This window comes from Dermochelys coriacea, chromosome 4, assembly GCF_009764565.3.
Source record: "Dermochelys coriacea isolate rDerCor1 chromosome 4, rDerCor1.pri.v4, whole genome shotgun sequence".
NCBI lineage: Eukaryota > Metazoa > Chordata > Testudines > Dermochelyidae > Dermochelys > Dermochelys coriacea.
Window position 1 is genome coordinate 40745329 of NC_050071.1, and position 25526 is coordinate 40770854.

The following is a 25526-nucleotide window of genomic DNA, read 5'->3' on the forward strand; positions in this document are numbered from 1 at the left end:
TTAGTCTCTAAGGTGCCACAAGTACTCCTTTTCTTTAGACCAGAAACTGTGTGTGTACTGCACGGAGTGGTAAGCAAACACTCCCTCACTGGCAAAAACTCTTTCAGCTTCTATGTCTTGCTTCAAGAAAAAATCCGGAAACACTTGGTGTTAAACACTTACTTTTATCAGCATCTCTGTGTTTCTTGCTTAGAAGGTTCTGGGTAATGTCATTTTGACCGCTGTGGGCAATTGAGAAATGTGCTTCACATGCCTCACATACAACTGTGCTGTTGTCCAATGTTGAAGTGTCTTTTTTTTAAAAACTCGAATGGTTTTTGGAGGGCTTCATTACAATAACACAGACATTTCCTAGACATTTTTATAGCAAAAAATGATCACACACAACCTATTGATTCTTCTCAGGACACAGGTATGCACAGCCCCATCCCCCGGCACCCCCACACACACAAAAGGAGCTAAAGCATCACATGATTGGTGGCAGCACTGCCTTCACAGCTGGACAATGGAGAGCATCAACTGCTTTTGGGGGTGCCTAGCTCTGAAGACAGTGCCCCTGCCAGCAGCAGCACAGAAGTAATGGTAGCATGGTGGTGTTGCCACCCTTACTTCAAACACAACCAGCTCTTGACAACGGAGAATGTGTGTGAATGAACTGTTTATGCTCCTTATAGGGATTTTTGGGATACATGATGTCAGTCTGCCTCTGGCGGAACCCTGCTCCTGACAGTCCCTGTTTTGCTGAACCAATTCCTAGCTGTGGGCCAAGTTAATCTCCAAGTTGAAGGGTTTACACCAGAGATCTCTATGGTCTGGTAAATCTGCTACTGAAACACTAGGGTAGAATTTATTTGCAAATGTTCCTTCACAAGGCATTTTCTGAATACTGGCTCAGCCCAGCGTCTGAACACAGCATTCTGCCTCTATGGCAGGCAGCCTTTTTGGCTCAGGGAGACTCTTAGCTACCATAAAATGTGCAATTAAAAACCCTTCCTATTTCAGACTGTCTCATCACTCAGGCTCCCATTCTAGGCAAACATTGAAGCTGTGAAGAGACCATCACATTGCTTTCAGCTGCAGCTGCAACTCAGCTAACCAACAAAAATCAGAATTTACAAATTAGAGCACTACCACTAACCCGCATCGGATGACCTCTGTACGGCATCCTTCAACCTTGCTGATGCTGACAATCCACATAGCCACGTTTTGTGCCCATCAATAAATGGGGATCCTACCTTCTTGTTGCTGACCTTGCAATGAGCTGATAGGAAAATTAATTTAGTGCTTCTATACAGCCTCCTAAAAAGAAAAGGAGTACTTGTGGCACCTTAGAGACTAACAAATTTATTTGAGCATAAGCTTTTGTGAGCTACAGCATCGATGCATCCGATGAAGTGAGCTGTAGCTCACAAAAGCTTATGCTCAAATAAATTTGTTAGTCTCTAAGGTGCCACAAGCACTCCTTTTCTTTTTGCGAATACAGACTAACACGGCTGCTACTCTGAAACCTACACAGCCTCCTGGTCAAGTTGCTCAAAGCCTCACAATAAGGAAGGCTCAGACTCTAAGGCAGCGCAGAGGTAAGGGTGGGAAAACCATGTCACCCTTACTTCTCTGCACTGCCTTGCAGCCAGCAAGTGGGGCTGCTGACCAGGGGGTCAGCTCTGAAAGCAGCGATGCCTGCCAGCAGCAAATTCCTCTTCAGACCTGACCCCCCGCCCCTGGCAGCAGCCACAGCTCTCCGCTTTGTCACCGTACTCATTGTGCATCTTGCTCAAAGATCCGTGGCTGCAGTCACTGAACTCAGAGAGGGGTGCACCATTCTAATGGGAGGGAGGTTACCAGTGGAGTTCCTCAGGGATCGGTTTTGGGACCAATCTTATTTATTACTGACCTTGGCACAAAAAGTGGGAGTGTGCTAATAAAGTTTGCAGATGATACAAAGCTGGGAGGTATTGCCAATTCAGAGAAGGATTGGGATATTATACAGGAGGATCTGGATGACCTTGTAAACTGGAGTAATAGTAATAGGATGAAATTTAATAGTGAGAAGTGTAAGGTTATGCATTTAGGGATTAATAACAAGAATTTTAGTTATAAACTGGGGATGCATCAATTAGAAGTAACAGAAGAGGAGAAGGATCTTGGAGTATTGGTTGATCATAGGATGACTATGAGCTGCCAATGTGATATGGCTGTGAAAAAAGCTAATGCGGTTTTGGGATGCATCAGGAGAGGTATTTCCAGTAGGGATAAGGAGGTTTTAGTACCATTATACAAGGCACTGGTGAGACCTCACCTAGAATACTGTGTGCAGTTCTGGTCTCCCATGTTTAAAAGGATGAATTCAAACTGGAGCAGGTACAGAGAAAGGCTACTAGGATGATCCGAGGAATGGAAAACTTGTCTTATGAAAGGAGACTTAAGGAGCTTGGCTTGTTTAGCCTAACTAAAAGAAGGTTGAGGGGAGATATGATTGCTCTCTATAAATATATCAGAGGGATAAATACAGGAGAGGGAGAGGAATTATTTCAGCTCAGCACCAATGTGGACACAAGAACAAATGGGTATAAACTGGCCACCAGGAAGTTTAGACTTGAAATTAAATGAAGGTTTCTAACCATCAGAGGAGTGAAGTTTTGGACTAGCCTTCCAAGGGAAGCAGTGGGGGCAAAAGATCTATCTGGTTTTAAGATTCTACTTGATAAGTTTATGGAGGAGATGGTATGATGGGATAATGGGATTTTGGTAAGTAATTGATCTTTAAATATTCAGGGTAAATAGGCCTAATCCCCTGAGATGGGATATTAGATGGATGGGATCTGAGTTACCCAGGAAAGAATTTTCTGTAGTATCTGGCTGGTGAATCTTGCCCATATGCTCAGGGTTTAACTGATCGCCATATTTGGGGTCGGGAAATCTCCAGATTGGAGAGGCCCTGGAGGTTTTTCGCCTTCCTCTGTATCATGGGGCATGGGTGACTTGAGGGAGGCTTCTCTGCTCCTTGAAGTCTTTAAACCATGATTTGAGGACTTCAATAGCTCGGACATAGGTGAGGTTTTTCGTAGGAGTGGGTAGGTGAGATTCTGTGGCCTGCACTGTGCAGGAGGTCGGACTAGATGATCAGAATGGTCCCTTCTGACCTTAGTATCTATGAATCTATAATGTGGGCAGCACACTCATTTGACCAGAACACCAGGCTGCTTGGGAAGGGATTTTACATCTCTGAGGCACAATCCTTTAAGTAAACTCCTCACTATCCTGCGGTGCAAGCAGTGGATGCTGTCCCAGGTTGACCCAGACACTGTAGTGTCCAGTTGGAGAGCGGGCGGCTGCTGTCTGGTGGACATCTCTGAAGGCAGTGCTGCCTGCACAAATCAGGGACAAATGCCCAGTTTTAGTGAAAAAGTAGGGATGGCCAGAACAGAGCTGAAAAATGGGACATATGGTCACCCTAAGCATAGAAGGCTTAGCTATTGTGCATTGAAGTGCTTCTGCATATTATCAAAATACTTAAAATAGGTCAGGAGTTGTCAGTGTGCAAAAGAAATAAAATGTGAAAAATGCATGAAATTGGCTTTCTTTTTAGTAAATATATTGTTTCTCAGGAAGTAGGTGGGATCAGTATTAAATCACTTTTGGCTAGAGCAAAGCACATTAAGTGTGATAGTCCACCAATGTGTGGGCATTTCTGTGTTACAAGTGAAGGTCCTGTATTCAGCCATCACAGGTTATATAAATAATTGATAGAACATTTTACTGTTGAATTAAGTGCTAAGGAAATTATTGTTTTTGACATATATTTGACATATATTATGGTACGGTTTGACTTAATTTAGTTTCTTTCTTGTTGATGTAGTTTGTTTTTAAAAGGTTCCCTTTGTAGTTTTGTATCTCTGTAGTATTGGATTTACAGAATAAATACTGGCACTTAATATTAACAATCAAAATAGTTTAAACAATTATTTCTGTTTTGATTGGCTGAAGCCATCTTTAATAATGTAAATCATGGACTAGTATTCTAACTCATTTAATCTAGTGCTCTTTCATCTACAATTTTAAATCTCCAAAGATAAACTATATGCTTATGGAGAAAAAGGGAACTTGAAGTAATTGTTGAGAGCTATTGCGACCCTTGACTTCTTTCTTCCTCTCCCAATAACTCTGATGAGAGAAATCAGACATGATTATTTGAAGTTCAGTTTTTTTCTTGACAAAACTCTCCCAAAACTTGAATACTCAGCCACTAAAATTGGAAAAAATTGTCTGCAAATTTAAGTCAATTTCTTTTTAGTGGAGTTTTAAAATTTAAAAATAAAAATGTATAAACCTGTAGGATTTTTTTTGTAAGATTTACTTTTTGTTTTGAATAATGTAAGTAGTACTGCATGTGTTTTGTAAACTGTACTTATTCAGATGACTGTTTCTTTCTTGGAAGAAGAAATTGATTTGGGGCTTGCCACAGCCCCATCAAAGTCAATGGAAAAACTCTCAGTGACTTGAATGGAGCAGATCAAGTCCTTACTTCATAAAAAATAACTTTCTTACTAATTTTGAAAAAAAATAGTAATTATTAATATGAAACAACGATTGGCTAATTTCTTTACAAAGACCCCTATTTCCAAATGATATTTATGCAAATGAATTAGGAGGGATTTTTATGCTAGCTTTGCATCTGGACTACCAGAAGATGGCACTGTTTACATATGAAATCTGTGCCCTTTCATTCAGCTCATAAAATATATTTATTTCACTTATCTTCATGGGCTTTAAAAATATTTAATTCAAACCCAGTTCTAGGTAGATTTTTGCCAATTTTATAAACATGATAAGAATGTCAAGGAGACATTTAACTTAAAATTGGAAACTAAAAATTTATCCCAAGGGAAATAATCTACTTTTAGATTTAATAGCTGTTTAACTGTTTTTATTTCATACCCAGCATCTAACCATTACTTTTTTCCACAAGCAAATATTTTTCAGTAGTATAAATTGTTGTCATTCTAATTTCCATAACACTTATAAAATAGTTATGAAGTTCTTTCCTCCTGCATTCAAATTCACTTGATTTTGTAAAATGAATTCACTGCTTCAGATAGGGGTCAACACTCTATCCATTTAACAAGTACACCACGAACTTGGCTCATAGTCTGGCTTTTTCGGTAAGGGCAAGAGCCTATCTAGATCAGTGTACAAGCCCATTCTTTCTATGGTCTCCCTTGAGATCACTGACAAGAATGCAAGTGTCATGTGTGATGCTGGCTTTTACAATTTTATAAACTTTTAAAAGTATTCCAAAACTCCAAGTATTGACCTTTGGGTAAATGATTTTCACTATACACATTTTAGAAAAGTATTGTGCAAATTTCATGTAGTGCATAGAAAAAAATATGGCAGAGTTTTGCAAATGGAGGATGAAGTGGCATAAATTGTATCAAAATGTCTGTTATATTATTGCAGGTTTATTCAATCATTAGCATAAGATCTTTGTTGATGGGTAATCATTTCCTGTTTAGTTTGTGCATTTAATGAAGTATGAATTATATGGTATAAAATAAATGCTGCCTATATTATTTAAATAATATTTGTTTCAGCACTTCCTTGTGTTTTACAGAGAAGGATAAGGGGAAAAGTAGTTCTTTTTTTGATGGATGAAAATATAGAGCAGTTTAATGATGCTAAAAAATGCTGTTCCATGTTAGCCTAATGATGGTTAGTTAATGAACTGTATGCAAAAAATGTCAGATTTTTATTTTTAATATATTTATATTTATGTTTGTATCACACTAAAACCAATTTAAATGTTGACAATTCTGAGGAGACTTGTCAGCTAGTACAGGAATCACATTTCTGTCTGGAAAAGGAAAACATTAACAGGCTTTTCTAAATTGACAACATTGCAGTGTTATATGACGTCGTGTCACAGTGGTAATGGGTAATGTTACACCCATTAGACAAAGGTTCTTTAATAACCACAATTAAACAACTGAAAAGATGGTAATTTGGGTGCTAATCTGCTTCATGTTGGCTCCCAAGGGAATCTCAGATTAGAAGTTTCCTTATTTTTATATTAAAATAAAATTTGGCTGCTCTTAAATCATTTTAATGAGACAATTTGGTGTATTTCAATCTATCATTTAATTCAGAATAGCTCAGAACTTTTCAAAAGAATGCTGGAAATCGAAATGTTCAGACAGACCATTTGAAATGGTTAGCATATCTGTTCTGTTATTATATACCAATGGAGTGGGAAGGAGAAGAGAGGCTATCCTATGTGCTACGTATGTTTTGATTAATATAATGCCTTTTGGGTGAGACATTTTCTTGTGCTTAACATTTTATTGCCACTTAAATTTTAATCTGTAAATTCTGATACATAATCATGATGGGATTGTTGAAGTAAGATGATCCTTGATCCTTCCCCAATCATTGGTAATACTCTGTGTGATGCTGGCAGATCAAGTGCCAGCTCATGCCAAGGCCCCTAGGCCTCAACTGAACACTGACCAATCCATAGCTGGAAACCAGTCTGGCTCACCTGTATGTTAGCATTGTTAAAATAGATGTTAGGTTTGTAAGAATGTGTTTAGAGTTTAGACTTTATGAAATTCTTGTAGGATGCCTCATGTAGTAATCTCACTTATAACATCTGTACCCCATGCTATAAGTTTATATTGTGTGTTTGCATTGTCAAACTCTGTAATCGTGTAAGTCTTCAAACAGGTCATCAGATGTAAAATGTGGTCTTTCTACAGAAGGTGTTAGGTCCCGCCCACCAGGAAGGCTCACTGAAAGCAAATGAGCCATTGTGAAATATCAACGACCAAAAGGAGATATGCATGTGGTCTTGTCCCATCATTTTGAACCATGGGCAAAGGAAATAAAAATCCCTGAGAGGAAGAAACTAGATCTCTATGCTGCTTGGAGTTTGGGGCGGCAAAATTTCTAAGCATAAGCAAGGGATCCCCAGTTGCTTAGCCTGGGTTATCTCTAGGGGACTATAGAGCTTGCATATTACAGCAGCTTTTATTACCTTTTGGAACCTAAGATCATAACTCATTTGTGTCTGTATGTTTACTTGCTTTAACCATGTAAATAACTCTAATTTCTTTTTTTTTAGTTAATTTATTATAGGATTGGCTTCAAGAGTTGTCTTGTTGTGTAGGGTCTAAGGTGCAATTGACCTTGGGGAAGTGACTTGTCTTTTGGGACTAGGAGTAACCTAAATATATTTTTATATTATATAAAATATAACTAACATGGCTGCTACTCTGAAACCTAAATATATTTGTGATTTTTGCTGTAAGGAACTATCTATCACAAAGGCAAGCTTGTCTGGGTGGCAAGATAGGAGTGCCAAGGGGTCTGTCTGTGACTCCATGTTAAGGCTGTTGCAGTGCTTGAGGAATTCACACTTGATACTTGGTTGGTGAAATCTAAGTGTAGAACTCACAACCAGTTTGGGGTTTGTGCCCTTCTTAACAATATGCCCTGGGCTCACACTCCTGAGCCACTTCAGACAGCTTGACGCTCCCAGTGACTCTAAAAGGAATAAGATTGGAACTTACATGAGATAGCTGCATCTAGATAATGTAGGTGACTGGTGATATATAAATAACTAGCATGTAGATGGATGGGTAGTACAAAATATATCACAAAAAAATCTGGAAGCAAAAAGTGGGTGTATCTTCACAGTTCTCACCTGCAAAGCAAAGTGTTGGAGAAAGAAAAAGAAAAGAAAACTTTTTGCTGCAAACACAATCTCAGAATGTTTGTTCTTTTCCCTAGAGCTTTGACACCAGGTCTGTGCTAGTGTACAGGAAAACCACACTGGGTATTGTCATGCAAATAAGTACAAAAGTCTTTTGTTTTGAATTGTTATAGCCTGCATCTTATTAACCAAAATAGATTTTCCCAGGCAGGATCTACAGTCATTCACACATCATGTGCCCTGTTCTCAGAATAATACACCCTTAACATATAGAATCAAAATGAGTAAACAATGGAAGAGTAATATATAGATATGTCCATTTCAGTGTGGAAAGAGCAGGAAGTTTGGGGAGCATAATTTATTCAGGAACTGAATCCCTTTTCATGTTCTAGACAGATTATTTGAGTTGGAGAGTGGTTAATACAATAAACTTCTATTGTTGTAAAATGCTGAGAAATACCAACTAGAGTTCTAAATGGGGTATGCTGCAAAAGCTGTAATTCTATGATATAGGGGAAATACCAGGGAACTTTTTATGAAAGAAAGAGATTTTTTTTCTATCCTATTTTCTCTGTACATGTGGCCCTCTTCTAAATATTTTATAACAACTCTGGAAGTAATGTATTACTTGGGCTAATTTCAAAGCAACCTCCTCAAGTGACTAATGACAAGGAATGAGACACAGACACTCCGTATAAGTTAAAGCTAATGGATGCAACATTATTAACATGTTAATGACAACAAACAGATGTGCTTTAGCAACCATAATCCTACCCTTATTGTAACAGAACTGGGATTTTTTCCACCAAATGCATCCGATGAAGTGAGCTGTAGCTCACGAAAGCTTATGCTCTAATAAATTTGTTAGTCTCTAAGGTGCCACAAGTACTCCTTTTCTTTTTGCGAATACAGACTAACACGGCTGTTACTCTGAGAACTGGGATTGCAGACAATGGCCCTGAAGGCCCCATGGCTTCACTTCCATGTATGAACTGTTCTATAATCTCCCTCCACAGCTGAGATTCTTACTACCCTTTTTTGTGTGACGGTTAAGGATACAGGTGAGGGGTTCCTCAATCTATGACAGACAGGGAAGCTGTCTCCTTGCTGTGCAAATACAATGGGTCAAGGCCAATGCCTCCTGGTCCCTACTAAACCACCATTCCAAGGCAGGGGACCTGCTGATTAGACACCAGCAACTGAAATGAATAGTTCCATACCACCTTCTGGATAGTCAAAAACTGTTGCACCTCTGAGGCAAATCCCCTGGAACATCTGGAAGATCACGGCCAAATCCTGTTTAGAGTGAATGATGAGATTAAATCCATACAAAATCCTAGATTGTTTTCACACAAATGGATGAGACAGCAACCTGGGCTGTGCCAGAATGAATGGTTAGAGAATGCAGGTGCGGCATGAGTTTACCCCAGAGATGCCATTGCAGGAGAATTGCATGGCTTTGCACTCAGAGTCCAACCAAACAGCGTGCTTGTTGTCCAATGGATTATGCTGTGGTTATATGTCCATACTCACAGGTTTGGGATGTGGGCTCATTCTTCTTTGTAAGGATGACAGAGACAAATGTTATCACCTCAGTAACAAATATAGCTGATATAACTAATCTAAACCAGAGGTAGGAGTATGGAGTTCACATCCGACCAAAAGCAGTTTGATTGCCATGAGTTTGCTGATTGAATCAATTATAAATCAAGTCCCAGGAGAAAAGGATGGTTGATTAACCTGCCAGTATTCTTTGCTCATCCTCAGTGTCTTGGGGAATACAGACTGACCATAAGGGCCTGGTGCAATTTAGCACCAATCACCTTTCCTGATCTTATGCATTCTGTCTATATCAGCATGTGTGTTACGCTTGCATTATGACCTGCACTCAGTGCCCACTGTGATACTAGCCAGGGTCTGGCATCCATTCTGTCCTCATGGTAATTTGAGGAGCTTTGCAGGCATTTTTCTACTTAATTTGCCTTCCTACCCTGTTTACTGCTCCCAATCTCTGTGTACCATGTGGATCTCTTTGCTTATTATGTGGCTGGGTGAGCAGGAGTGATGGCAAGATTGGCCTGGCCATTTCTTTTTGTGTTGCTCAGGCCAGATGTTCTGGGACTATGAACTGAGTTGCACTGATGGAACTCTTGTAGAGACAGACTTTGGGATCATGGGAAATAATTGACAATCTTGACCAGTATTCTCCATCTTCCATCCTGCCTTGTCCCTCTCAATGCAGTTTTGCTGCACCAGGGAATCTAGCCCTATATAACTAGCAACTTCTTCGTTTCACAGGAATACTTTATCATATTTTTCTGCTGTGTTGGTTAATAGTGGACAAAAGCTTAGGGAACATGTGGGTTATGTGGATTGTTATGACAGGAAGTGCATATGTTTGAAAATATGGGCAAGAAATATTTGGTTTACATCAGTAACTTGAACGTGAGAAAAGATGCTGTCTTTGTGTAAGGAAAACTCCTATGGGCTGAATGAGTAGGTGTGCTATGGAGGGGATGGGGCACAAATCAAGCTCACAAAACCCAGTTACAATCTTAACTATGGAGTGGCTACAATTGCATCATAATTCATCCTTCAACTCACTGATAAAGTGGAGAACAAATCTTTTTAAGTTCCTATATTTTTTAATTAGCGCTTTTTAAAATGGCACTCTACAAGTAATAAATAATACTTAGTGCTATGTTCAGAATTTTTTTGGAGTTTAGCTCTTGACACATTTCCAGTTTTTCATGCTGTAAGAAAACTTGGGAAGGCTCTTTTGGATTTTCTTTTTCCTTTGAAGACCAAAAAAGGCAATTAAAGATAATCAGTGGAATCCTTTGCAAGGTAGCCAAGAAAAACAGGTGAAGAAAGGGTTTACTAGGACAATTTGATTACCACCACTTCATTGTTAGGTCATAACTGGGCCTTGGAGAACAGTCTACTGAAACTTGTTGCATAATAGTCAGTGCTGCCAATATTGTTAGGAGGGAAAATTCTTTAATCTTGTCTAATCTTTTGAAAGTTCATACTAGTTACCAGCAACGATGGCATCATCCAAGCCTCCTGATGAGATGTTGCCAGAAGGAAAAATTGAAACCAGATGGGTCAGTAATGTGAGAAGCAGTTTGACATTAATTGTTCCTCCATTTCTCCCCTTCTTTGAAATCTAATTTGAGTAAAAATATGGCATTATTTCTCTTGGTGAGGCTTTTTTTTTTAAAAGCTAAGCTGGTGGGCAAATGGGAACCACTGTTATCAAGGGTAAATATTTACACCAAGCTCTTCAAGGTTAAGATCACTCTTAATACCAAGGAAAATTGGTCTATCTAAAGCAATATTGTACCTCATTTGTTGTTAGTCTGACTGATTTGTCACAACTTTGACATGATTAGTTCTTTTATGTCTCTTAAATATATTAAAGTCAGTGTCAGAAGGAAAAAGGGGGGTGAGGGTGGGGAGGGGGACTGACAAAACAAAACAGCAGCCTGAGGCAATGACATATAGATTAGTTGTTTCTCTGATCGTAGAATGCATTGTAGAACAGAACAAAAAGGGATCATAAATTGACCCATGTGGTATTGCTGTTGCTGAAATTGTTGCCGAAATGCAATGTAATTGCACTGTGATAATCTACTGTAGAATGACAAATAAAGTGTACAGACTATCTGCTTAACAAGAGAAAATAATTCAGTAAGCACTACATATCCCATTTAGGGGTTGTCTCATTGTTGATTTGTGCTTTCTCCCACCACTCCTGACTGTTTGTTGCATCCATCTGTTGTCTCACTTTCTATTTTCATTGTAAGTTTTTGGGAGCAGGGACCATCTATTTATTATATTTTTGTACAGTGCCTAGTAAAGTGGAGCCCTGATCAATGACTACAGCTACTGTAATACAAATAAGAGGGAAGTGCCTTAAATTGGATGAAATGTATCTTCTAGTGAATAGATCAGGGAAATGGGAATCAGTACTTTTGTGTTGTGTTCCCATCTCTGGAAGTGACTCATAATATGAATTTGGGCTAATTACTTAACCTTGTCATGTGACCCATCTGAGCCTTCACCTCCCATCAGCCCCATGCTTCCCTGGGGACTACATTTTCCATAATTCCCCTTTCCTTCAAAGGCCAAGTCCCAGTGACTATTGACAGCAGTGCCTCCCTTAAGTTTTAGTGCTTGCTGAATTTAGTATCAATAAAGTGGCTGTATTTGAAACATCTAGCTCCTGAAACACAGAGATAAGGCATGGTAGGGTTTCACTCAGTGCTGCAACTACTTAGCAGTATACTTGATCCTTTCTAAAGGAGCTGCAGTGTATTCCGCTGCTGGTAGGTTTTCCTTCATGTGCCAATGAGTCTTGAAAGTAAGATTAATCCAAAGGTATTGATATGACCCATTGTAAATTAAACTATTTTTTGTTTAATCTCTTTTTAACCTGTGCTTTTCTATATGTAGCTGATAGTGTGTTTTATGCAATATTTTCACAACAGTCCTTAAAACTAGGAAAATCAGCCACTTTTTTCAGAATGACATATGGGCAGAAAATGACAAGATCATGCCACTTTAGCAGTAGTAGGAATGCTTAGGGGTGTTTTGTAATTGGAAACTTACCATTTTTTTTTAACTTGAATCATTTCCAGAAATAATTCAATGTTTGCCAAGTAAAATCTTAAATGCTTGAAATGTTGGTAGCTGATATAACTGATGGGGCCCCTAGTATATTTTTAGGACTCCTAAACTCTTCAAAAGCTGTGAGCAACTTTTTCCCTTCTAAAAAATTACCAATTTGCTGACCTTCCTCTGCTGAGTGCCTCAATTCTTACAGTGAATGCATATCTCTGATTGCTGCTATACAACTGTTTTACATTAGATTAATGATGTTTAGACTTCATCTCAGTAGCAGCCTTAATTTTAGTTTATCCTTTTGTGTGTTTTGCCATATCACATTGCATATAGATTTAAAAGCAATAATAGCTCTTTGTGATCTTCAGGTTTCTGCAGATTCCCTAGTTGAATGATTGTGTGTTATCTTGACCAGACAGGCAACACTTGGTAAAAATTCTACAGGACTACACAAAACGGTATAATCAAAGCAATACCGATCCTGTTTCAAATGGTTTATTAGAGAAAATAAAAAAAATGTGACCCTTCTCCCCCAAAATATGCAATAAACCAAATGAATTTGATACAGGGGGAGATTATTTCCATACAGGTGTGTGTTCTAATTATTAAAACAGGACTGGGATTCAGGAATCCCAGGATCTATTCCCACTCATTTCTCTGAGTTGCTGTGTGTGTCACTTACCCCATCTGTGCCTCAGTTTCATTACCTATAACATGGAGTGTTATCATTTAGAATTACCATGATTAACTTATGTTTGTAAAGAACTTTGTATCCTTGGATATGTTCTGCCAGTTGCCAGACAGTGGATGTGGGAATATACCCATGATAGCCAGCCCCTGCTGAGAGAGTTCTCATGTTGTCTCTGGCTAGCGACTTCTGAGCACTCAACCTACAGAGTCCCACCAGCAAAAATACTTAAACATGAATTTGCGGTGGTATGCAATTGTTTTACTAGGCAAAAAATAATTAATGGCAGAATCTCCCTCCTTCTACATTGAATAACTGGTTTTCTTGTACAGAAGAAATTGTTGCTTTTGAAGATCTCATGCATAGGTGGCTTAATGATGCACTTAAATGACTGGGATAATTTAAAAACATTTTGAAAAATGGGTGACTGCAATATATTTCATAAACAGTTCCTTGCCCAAATACAAATAAATAAATAAACAGACCTGTCTATTGATGAAAACAACTACACACTGATCGGAAATAAAATATTTACTGATATATTATCTCTGAGCTTCTCATTTGAAATATACCTATTGGGTATTGAAATATACCTATTGACATTCACCTCAACAAAAGTCAATATATTTTTAGTTCTTTTTTTATCAATAAGGTTGCCAGCACTTCACACCTCCCTTGCCCCTCTGTTTTTCTTTTTTCCAACTGCAGATCCTGTCTCATTCTCTTTGAATGAACAGGACATAAGCTGTGGCTGCAGAAGTATAAATATATGGAATGTCTTATTTCCATTCAAGATTTATAGTAGAAAGTGTCTGTCTTTCACTGCATTAAAGTGAGATTTCATGGATTCTGTCTTTTCTCCTGTCTGGAGAGATTGCCATTATTAATTTTTTTTGTTTCATGAATTAGCTTGAAAATTAATAGTTATATTAGATTAATTTAATTATTAAACAGGTCAACTTTGCCGTCTTCAGAATGTGATATCCTGTTACAATTGGACTCATTTTTGTAAAGTGAAATAATTAAGTCCAGAAAAAATATGTTTTCTCCATCAAACTCTCTGTTCTGTTTGACACACAAATTCCTCATTCTGTGGGGAAAGTTCTTTAATCTAGAAATCATGTTTGGTGATTTATGGTCTGCTGTTCCTGATATTGCCATGATGCTGTGAAAACTGTGATTTTTTCCCTCAATGGACATTTTTGTGTTTCAAATAAGAAAATGTCAATTAAACTGAAAACAAGTCTAAATCAGGGATCTATTAAAATTTGCAACAGCTTGCGGACAGATTTTATAAATCACCAAATTTGTCCATATTTGAGTAAAGTGAAAAACAGAATTTTTTGAGTTAATATAAAGAACCAATAAGAGGAATAAGATATATAAAACTTAGGTGTGATGGAATGAAACACAGCCATTAGCAAGTCAAGGTTTAAGTATTATTCATTTGAATTCACCATGATGTATTTTGCATATACTAATTCCACTTCAGACAGTTTTCTATTTGCTTTGATGGATTTTCCTGTGATATTTGTTGCAGGTAATAGAAGAGTAAATCATACATATTCATAATACATTTCCTTCTCACACTTTGAAGGAAATGAAAGTTTAAGTGAGCAATTAGATTACCAGCATTTGTTTATATCTATAAGTAAGTACATTTGGTCCTTGTGATTGTTTCTCTCTCCTTCTCAAGGCCAAATTTGATCATCCTAGTGACAGAGTTTTGTGCAGGGGATCTACGGTAGATTGGGCTTGGGACAGGAATCTCCTCTATCTCCCTGGGATAAAACGTGCAGCCCCACCTCTAGATTACAAGCTGTACTAAGAGCTGGGGTCTCTGCACTTCTCTTACAGAACTGCAGAGAGGGACGGTGAAGCCTGTGGATCTACAAAGAGGTTGAGTTTACTGGCTATTTCCATGCTCTTCTCACAACACCCCTGCAGAGAGAGACTCTGCAGCATGCGGTGAGTGTGGATCTTCTTACTCTGGCTCTCTGCAGGCCCCCCACAATGGAAGTACAGTGGTTCTGTTGCTTTTATAGCTTTCAGCACCAATGGAGGGAAAGGCCAACAGTAAAGTCTGGCATGTGTCTTGCTTGTTCCATTTAAAAAAAGTTAGTTTTACAAAACTAACTGTTTTGTAACTTGCAATTTCCCTCTGTGCAATAGTCAATAAATGTAGAAACTTTAAGATCCTGTGTGATGATTAAGGAGTTAAAGCCTTTGCCATGTGAGAGAACACCCTTACAAATTTCAGCAGTGGTCATGACATGACAAATCCCACATGGGAATGTCCTCAGGAATGCTGACTAATATCCCAACGGAAATTCTCAGCAAGGAAGGCTCAGCTAATCTGTGAAACCAATATATTTACTCCAGATTTACACAATGTAAAGGACAACAAACTTTGCCATAAAAGCCAGGTGTCTTTCTACAACTCACAAGTAGCAACAAGAGGATATTTGTAATCTGATGCTTCTCTTACTTTTATTAATTTATCAAAAATGGACTCTCTGGTTACACACTTATTTTGCAATAATTATTCTGAATCTTATATTATTCCTGCTTACAAATAATTTATTTGTAGCCTTTGTCTTTTTAATAAACCAGCCCAAAATATCAGTTTGTTTATTTACAATAAATACTGTAAAAGCAGCATAATGTATTTCCTGCAGAGAGCAGATTTCTCTTTCCCCTTTCATGTTCACATATGATATGGCTTCTCAATGTATTTAATTATACAGCTGATCAGATCGTTGGTAAATCTATTTGCCTATTAATGCCTAAAATAACAAGATATCCATTCACTTAGGAAGAGCCCTGGACTTACTTACTGTTAATACTGAGCACAAGTTTATAGAACAAACACTGAAACCTCCAACTAACGTATGTTAATGAAATTACCTGAGTGCACATAGTATACTAGTAGGTATAAAAAGGTCAGAATCTATTGGTGGTGGGCAAAGAGGGAGCAGAAACAGACTTCTTCCATTTTGGTGAATTCAAGTAATATATAGAGCCCAGAGCTGGAAAGCTTGTTCATATTCCACTGGCATATCCTGCTAAAAATCAAAGATCTGGGCTAAGCAGTACATTGTTTCTTGATTTATATACAGCATTATACAAAAAAGGGATGGGGGGCATGAATTGGAGAAACTCTTGACCCACCTAGGGCAGGGACCATCTTTTTGTTTGGTGTTTGTGCAAACAATGGAGTCTTGGGCCATGACTGGGGATCCTAGGCACTATGGTAATACAAATAATAATTGCGAAAGATCCTTTGGTGTGTAATAGCAAATTCTAGAGAAGTTTAGCAGGAAACTATGAAAACCTTGGAGCAGCCGTGTTACCAGAACATTAATATTAATTTTAAATGAAATACTGGGATCTTTTTGTTTTTTGAGTTATAGTTTTATATTTATATTCATTATTATGAGTTTGACTCAGCAAACTCATTATTTCACGAGCACTGTGCAAGAAAACTCAAGTGATGGTTCTACCTTTTATGTGCCTTTCCATTCTTCATCCATATAACAGGGCTGTCATTTTTCTATGCTTACTACATATTCCATGAACTTCATGCCACTAAATTTAATTAAATATATTTTTCACCTACACTTGCATGAAATTAACACTTCCTCCCTTGAAGTGACAATTTTATGGAGACATTCTTGTGTCCCACGAAATTAAAAAAAAATCACATCCACTGGGTATTTATTTGCACATCCAAAAGTGATAGGCTGTGTTGCATGCCATTTTCATCAGCACACCTGCTGATCTTGCCATTGCTAATTAAAGACTGCATTTAAAGCATTATAAACACTTTGTGGCTGCACTTGATGAAGACAATTACAATGCACCCACTTTGAAAAGGAACATTAATTCCATGGTTGTCTGAGGGCAGTCAGTGTACTGTCCAATATATAGATGAAGGTAGTGGTACTTTTATGACCCTATAGGAAGAACTTGAGGTAGGTATTATTAAAACAGAGAGGTAGGTTACAGGATCAAGAGCTTGATCAAAAGCCAATGTAGTGTTTATTGTCAGTTTCATATTTTCAAGGGAATATATAATACTGTAATGAGAAGACATCAATATCCACAATATGTGCTTATCTGTCTAGTGGTATTCTGAGAAATGTTAGCTGTCAGCAGCTATCTCATCAAGGACAAGACGAATGAAACCAAAATATTATGAAAATGGGATGTGAAGGTCTGTGAATGTTTCTGTTCTTATTAAACTGAAGCATTGTGGTTCTGTTACTGACCAATATTTTTATTCTGCAGGATGAAATTGAAGAACAATTTGATGTGAAACGTAATCCTGCTGAGAATGGTAAAACCATAAAGAGAATATGAAGTAGGTGGGGAAATCTCTGATGAAATAAGTTAAAGACATGCATGACATTGTGACATTCCCCAGGGTACAATCTGCACTGTTGAACTCTTCTGTCTGCTGAACACTCTACCCTGAGGTGCCTTTTACATTGCTTTGCTGCCAGAACAGCCACTCCTGGTCTGCTCATGCAGTCATCAGCCAGTAAATTCATTCCCAGCTAAATACACGAATGCTCTCCCAGCCACTCATGAACTACATAGCGGGCAACACCCGCAAATTCTTCAGTCCCAGCCTTGTTCCCAAGAAATGTGCATCTTGCACTGCTCAGTATTCTCCTAGGTAGTGCAAGCTCATAGTAAGTCCCTCATTCCAACACTGGGTAATGATTATGCATCAGCCTTCTTATCCTAAGTTGGGATTCCCAAACACTGCAGTCCAAACACACTGATTTAGATAAAACAATAAAACATGTTTATTAACTAGAGAAAGGTAGATTTTAAGTGAGTACTAGCGATAAGACATAAAAGTCAGAACTGGTTGCAAAAGAAATAAAAAGATAAAACCACAAGCTAATACCTGCATGAACTTAAAAGCAAGACGTCTCTCTCAGCATAAGCTGTAACAGTTCACAGGCTGAATTTCCTTTCAGCCAGGGACCCCTCCCTCAGTGTTCTTCAGGTATTCATTGATTCCGCAAGCAGAGGGACTGGAGGAGGAGATGGGTGATATGGAGGTCACTGTCTCTTCTCCTCTCTTTGAGGATTAGCCCCCCGCCGGAGTGTAAACAAATAGCTACCTGTGTATGTGACATTTGGACTTGTGTCTAGGATGAAATGTAAATTTCTTGTTTATACCTTGTCCCCTGCTAGTGAACGGCCAGTTAAGGAGGTAATGGCTCTTTAGCACCTTGCTGGCATGCTAGTGTGCCGTTGTCTTTGAGAAAATGATTTGTGGGTGTTACCCAGAACTACAACATATTTCAGTAACAATCGTACTGTAAAATGTTATAATTGTACATGCAGTGTTGTTACATACCTTTTAAGAGGATAGTAATATTCAGCAGACTATGAGTTTTCAAATGATACCTCACAAGGCATACTTTGTAGAAAATATATCCTAACCAGATAAAGGTGTGAACATGGGGTACAGCATGTCACAGATGTGTTTTGTGCCAACCTAGCTAACAATAGCAGAAGTACTGTCATGCCACATTGACAACCAGATAAGTCAGGAATGATCAAAAACTTTGGTATAGCTACAAATAGCTTAGGTTCATGAGACTGTTGGAGAGTCCATACAAGTTGGATAGACTAGGAATTAAAGCTACTTGAAAAGTTTCTGTCAAATGTGTTTTGGCAAAAAATGGCTTTTTGACTAAATGAATTTTTTTGTGAAAAAAATTCTGGCTTTATTGAAACTGACAAAACAGAGTGGTTTTTTTTTTTAATTTCAGCAAACCAGAAATGTTTGTTTTTTTGTTTTGTTGACAGAACCAGAAACATTTGGAAGAAACATTTTGACTAAAATGAAAATGTTTTTTGGCCAAGTTTTTCAAAGAGAAAAAAATCATTTCCCAATCTACTCTATAAGCTCGCAGCAGGCTTGTGCTGAGTATATCCTGCCAAATAATCACATTCTAATAAGTGTCCGAGCTAGGAGTGGTCTTAAGAACAGGCAAGTTGAGCAAGGCCACTTATTTTATTCAGCTGTGTGTGTGTTTTTTGGCTAACCAGCCGCCTGTATGAGCTGAAAAGGCAGCAGCTGACTTGGGGATGAGAGAGAGGCTGTAGGCAGGGTTGGTTTTGAGGCTGCAGAATCTGTGGTTACAAGAGGTCCTGAATTGGGAGGTGTCATATGACAACAATAAAGAATTAGAAGAAATCAACTCTTTCTATAATATTGAACAAGGATCTTTATTCGGATTAGGATCAAGAAAGCAGCATTATCCTTACAGCTACTCTCTGTGTGTTTCTCTGGAGAAATTCTGCCTGCACCTTTCTTTAGCTCCCATGCTGCCTGGTTTGCTGCTACAATTTTAAAGAAACTGTACCCTAAAGTTAATTGAGAAATACCAATTCTTTAAAAATTTTTGAATTTTTAAAAAAATTTCTTCTAAACATTTTGGTTTTGATGAAAAACCAAGATTGAAATCTACCAAATTTTTCAGTTTTCAAAAAACTTTTTTAGTGTTCAGTGAAAAACTTCAGATGTTGGTTTCTGCTTTTTCATTGAAAATATAGAAAGCTTTGAAAATTTTCCACAAAAAAATTCATTTTGGTAAAAAACAAACAAACAAACAAAAAAAAAAAAACTCTGTTCATTAGAGGAAAAAAGGTTTTGCTGAAAAAGAATGTTGACCAGCTCTGTTGTGTACATAGCCTATCAGGAAATGGTTCCAGAGAGAGGAGAAGAGACTGTTTCTCACATGGTCAGCTCAGCTTTAATCCATTCCAGACTAAACTAGGTGAGTGTATGGGACATGTATGTTGTATACCCACCTCTCCTGAGTTTGCCTCCTTTTTTCCAGAATCTAAGCTGTCATATTGAAAATGTGCCATAATGGCCAGTTATGTACGTAGGGGCTGGAACTAAGGGTGCTGAGGGTGTGGCAGCATCCCCTAGCTTGAAGTGATTTCCATCAGATACAGCGTTTACAGTTTGGCTCAATGGCTCTCAACACCTCCATTGTAAAAACTGTTCCAGCATCTATGGTAATGTATTTACTGTCCAACTTTGATTTGGGATATAGAGAAAATTTTAAAAATAATTTCATATAATAAAGGGTGGGATTGGCACTCAAAAAGAAAAACAAATATTTCATTAGTCAGAATGGAAAGAAGCCAGTCAACTACTCTTCCAGCAAGGCCCCTGGATTCCAGAGAGTGAAATGGAGGAGCTAATAACCTTTCCATGCTGGTATTTATCTTGTTATAAACCAGATACTCTGGCTATTTATATTACATTAATAGAGTAATGAAAATAGTGTGGTTAAATTGTTTGGGTATCTACAGTTATTGTATTGTGTTTTTTTTGGTTGATGGCCACTTCATTCCCTGTTGTGGTATTTCTTGTGAGTTGTTTTCCTCCTCTTGGCAATTCTGATCTATATCCAGAGTTGCTATATCACTCCTTTAATCCTCAAAGGAACATTTCTGCTTCTGAATATATTAGAGATAGACAGAATAATGAGGGCCCTTTTGCACACATGTGGCTTGGCCTGATTCCATGAGATCACAAAAACATGCCTCTTCCTCCACTCCCTTGACTGGCTAAATATTTAGTACATTTTGTTAAGTTCTGTAGTGTCATATGTTCAGTTATTTTATTTACTGAGCAAAATTAATCTCTAGTGTTGCCAGTGGGTTTACCGCAGGGATAAATTTGACCACTTTCCTTGTCACTCTTTGAAAAATTAAATTCTTATAGTAACTATTTCAAACAACTTGGGTGAGACTTCCCTGAATTCCCCTTAACTATGATTTTTTTTTCCCCTCAGGGAGCATATTATTCAGTATAAAAACTGGTCTGCTCCTAATTAAGTTCCAAAGTGCCTTATTTTATACAAAAATATTTTCAGGGGGAGATTTTCCAGACTTTCCTGTTTAGATTTTTAAAAATTTCTGTATGCAGAAATGCAGCTGATGACTTATATTGAAGTATTCAATTTGTTTGTTGTGTTCCTTCACTAAAACATACACGCTTTCATAGTGGTACCACCAGTGGAGCGAAACTTTCGAGTCAAGAAGTGATGGCTGTGATGCAGTAATGACCATAACAGAAACCTGGTGGGTGATGAAAACTAATGTGGATGAACACTGAGTAATATAGACCCCTTTGAGGTACACTGACACCTTGAATTTTTGTAGTAATTGTTTAAAAATAGCATACATAGTATTGCTGAATTTTTAAAATGTTTGTTTCTACTCCCTGTTTATGTGCAGAAGGCTCTTTTGGGCAGGTGGAGAGCAACAAAACCAAACATGCTAGAGCTCACATCTCCTCCTCCCTTTTCTTTCTGTGCTCACACAATCCCGTTTGCTGCCTCATTTCAGTGTCACTTTCAGCTCTACCATGGCTGTCACTGGTGAGTGCCCTTTTACAGAGGCTGGGGAAGGGAATGCACAGTCAACAGAACAATGTAATGCACAAAACAACTGAAATGGAGAGAGAAGAGCAGAAATATTTCACTAATCTTTGTTACATTAATCTTATGGGTTACATGTAATAGGAGCAAGTATAACATTTTCCAGAAGGAAATATAGTTTTTCCAGGCGAGTGGCCATTTAAAAGAAAGAGCAATGAAATGTGTCATTGGGACAAAGAAATACTAACTGCAAATAGAAGTAGGCAGCATACAGGAACTAAAGCTGGAGATGAATCTCTATGGATGGAAATTGGAAGTAGTAATAGAAATAAGATTATCAGGTCATATGATAAGTAAACGAAAAGAACCTGTGAAAGAGATGCTATTGAAATCACAGTGTTTAGTGCCTCAGATATAAATCTGACAATGAGATAAAAGGAAAAAAGTCTTGTTGGATCCCATTTCTCTACCCTTTAGATCTTCCTGGTTTTTATTTAAAGACAGGGCCTAAAGACACACATGTAAGGAACTTTGCTCTGCCTCCCTTCTGCTTTGCCATTGGTCAGTGGAGAGAGGAATTATCGGACAGAAGAATCTGAAATGGGAGTCTGAGAAGATGCTGTTGCGTAAGGCGTTTCTGTGACTCCAAGCCTACACACCCATTGGGGAACAACACGTGTATCTGATGGGAGGAGAGGAATTGTTCAAGCTAGCTATCCCCTGGAAAGAATAAAATCATGGCACATCCAGCTCCCTTCATCCGCCTAGAATCCAGGGGAAATGCAGTGGCCCTTGTCTTTTCTGGCTCTCCACAGAAGGAATGTGGATGAGGAATAAGGTTAGGAGCACAAGCGTTGTTCCTCTACACAGCCCCACACTGTATGTGCTTGTGCACACTCGTACACATACTTTGGCTTTCTATAAGCTTGCTTCTTTCATACACATTCACTTGTCCTCATTCTTTGCTCTGTGCCATTTTTCATCATTCAAGATGATAAATGTCACTTCACTGCATGCTATAAACAGCTATGTTTGCATTCAGCACTCAGAAGAATAGAAAGAACGTTCTGCAAGGGACAAGTGGACAACAGGATGGTGTGCTGCCTTCCTGGAGCCAGAACAGGAGATGCCACTCTAAGACTGATTAGGCTTCTGAAGATGATGGGCAAGGACCCATTGGCGATAGTTCATATTGACACTAATGATTTGATCCCAGTCTGTAAGTACCTACATGGGAAACAAATATTTGATAATGGGGTCATCAATCTCGTAGAGGAAGGTATAACATGATCCAATAGAGGGAAGCTGAAGCTAGACTAATTCAGATTGGAAATAAGTGTAAATATTTATAGTGAGAGTTTAATCACTGGAACAGTTTACCATGGGTTTTAATGCATTCTCCATCGCTGGCAATTTTAAAATCAAGATTGGATGCTTTTCTAAAAGATATGCTCTAGGAATTATTTTGGGGAAGTTCTATAGCCTGTGTTATGCAGGTGGTCAGACTGAATGACCACAGTAGTCTCCTCTGGCTTTGGAATCTATAAATGAAAACATCCAAACATTATAATATATGAATTTCCCCCATCCTTTTTGATCTACTTTAACCATTGGTGCTGAGCCAGTAAACTCAGACATTTCTGTTTTATGTCTGAAGAAGCTCGAAATGTTGAGGGATGTCACTTGATGTCGGACCAGGAAGTTTGATGGTCTGAGCCATCAACACAAAGAACTCATGGAAGTCTGGGTCCTCGGCCTGTCATGTAAGCCCAAAAATATAAAGGACCTACGTTGAAAAAGGGATAATAGATTTGATTATCTGACACTCTTGTTCAATATAACATCACATGTAATATTTTCAGTGGCCATAACTCATTTTTTAAAGTTAGCATTTTAAAATTTCAAGCAAAATACATTGTGTTGAAAATGATGTCAAACGTGAAACACCAAGTCACTTAGGAGTAGAAACTAAGATTTTGAGTGAGCTTGTAAACATCTTCAATAGAGAGCTGAAAATATTCTCTCCGATTTCACTTTGTAGTTACCCTCATTTCTGGAATTATATAAGAAACAGCAGTACACCTGTAATTTGCATCTCCCTTGTGTATTACTATAGCAAATTGGATACCATATATTTAAAAATAAAATTACTCATCTAGTGCAGCTCCTAGAATATAGCAGTACAGGTTAGAACATCTTTCCCTTCCAAACAAAGCCAGTGAATGTGTTGCTTAATTCATTATTTGTCATGCCCCAAGTGTGCACTTAGTATCTGAGAAACCTTCTGCATATTAATGCTGCTTTTTTTCTTCTTTAGCAAATCTGACAAAGCAAAGATACCGAAATGACACACTATACAGTGTCTTTGTGCAGAGACGGCATCATTTTCTTTTCAGCTGAAGTAACTTGTGCCACATTAACTTAACTGCATCTCAGTCACTCTTGAATTTGTATAGCTCTTATATACTTAAAGTTATGGCCACTTTTGTGCTTATTGTGGGGGAAAGTGTAAAGTTAAAAGCACATACTAGACTTCACTTTGTCTTACAACATCTTCCTTTTTTGTATTATAGGAAGTACCATGCAGAAAAGCTACACAAACCATTACTGTTGAAGCAAAATTGATCTACTCTACCACTGAGTAAATTAAATGATGATTTCAGTAGAACAACAATGATTGTACATGTCACACTGATAACAATACATCATGAATTCATTATGAACAGGGCTACTTCAGTAAATACCAGATGAATTCATGACGACTGGATTCTTAAAATGCTACCAGATTTACTACAGCTTTTTTTCTGTTTCCATGTGTAATTACTACCAGGACTATCACTATTACCTACTAATTTTATAAATGAAACCAATCAGAAAGTTAAAAATGGTGCACCTGAGTCTTGCTACAAAAATATTGAACATCTTAGGCATCATCAACACTGATATTTAAAGGCAAGAATTATGCTTAGTCAAGATTTGTGTGTTCAGTTTATTTTCTTCATCATGACTCTAACTAGCCAAAGGAATTTTTTGGGTTAGCTTGGTTACTATAGGTTTTATTGAAAAATGATTGATTCATTGTTTACAATTATACAAATAGTGAAATAGGCTTCAAAATATTATTTACAAGAGGGCTATGAAAATAAAACTTCTTCTTCAAAAATAATTCTTAGTCAGATATTAATCATAGGAGGAAAATTAAAGGCAACTTTTCCGCAATGTAGCAAATATTTCATTTAAAGTGGACACATCTGCACATAAAAGTGCAGAAACTTATACAAAAATCTCACACTGTGCCACATTAAATAAGAGAAAAATGTATGTATTTATTTATTTAAAAGAAAAGGACCCTGACTACTTTAGGTTCAGTTTGGAATACCATTTAGCACTCTGGTTCCTGATTCTGATTTCCTGCCAGATTTGTACCAGTGTGGCATCAGAGATTTCAGTTAAATTATCTCAGATTTACACACGTGTAGGATCAGAATCAGACTCCCACATTTGGCACATATTTAAGTTTATAGAATTGACTGTTAGCCTTTTCATCAGTCTGTCACATATGGTGGTTTGTTCCTCTTGCACACATTTCTAAATAGCACATATGCTTAATAGTCCAAATTGTTTTTTCTTTACACAATCCATTAGAAAATACTGCTGAGGACATGCTGAAAATCATCTCCAATAACTATTTAATATATAGGTTATTATATGATGATTTCACTCAGATCAAGGTTATGTGGGGTTATTTATTTATTTGAATTTCAAGAACCAAAAAAGGGGGACACAGCTGAGAGGAAGCTATGGGGTGAATTGATTAGACTGATGCAGCTCAAATTTGCTCCTCCTTTTTTTGTGGTGTTTTTTTTCCTCTCTCTCTCTATTTTTTTTACTTAGATTCATAGATACTAAGGTCAGAAGGGACCACTCTGATCATCTAGTCCGACCTCCTGCACAGCGCAGGCCACAGAATGTCACCCACCCACTCCTATGAAAAACCTCACCCATGTCTGAGCTATTGAAGTCCTCAAATCATGGTTCAAAACTTCGAGGGAGCAGAGAAGCCTCCCTCCAGTCA

General features: G+C 37.9%; 1 long non-coding RNA gene across 2 annotated transcripts in view; it reads left to right on the plus strand.

The window, feature by feature from the left end:
• The window catches only part of LOC119855281, a 36922-nt gene extending 12323 nt beyond the window's left edge, over positions 1 to 24599 (plus strand). The window contains exons 2-6 of one of the 2 annotated variants that reach the window (XR_005292814.2): positions 17316 to 17388; positions 19754 to 19831; positions 21076 to 21206; positions 22494 to 22670; positions 24025 to 24599. This is a non-coding gene — a long non-coding RNA (uncharacterized LOC119855281). Of the gene's footprint in view, positions 1 to 17315; positions 17389 to 19753; positions 19832 to 21075; positions 21207 to 21308; positions 21452 to 22493; positions 22671 to 24024 lie in introns of both variants that reach the window. The other variant, XR_006280878.1, reaches the window with a different exon arrangement.
• Positions 24600 to 25526: the final 927 nt, after the last annotated feature.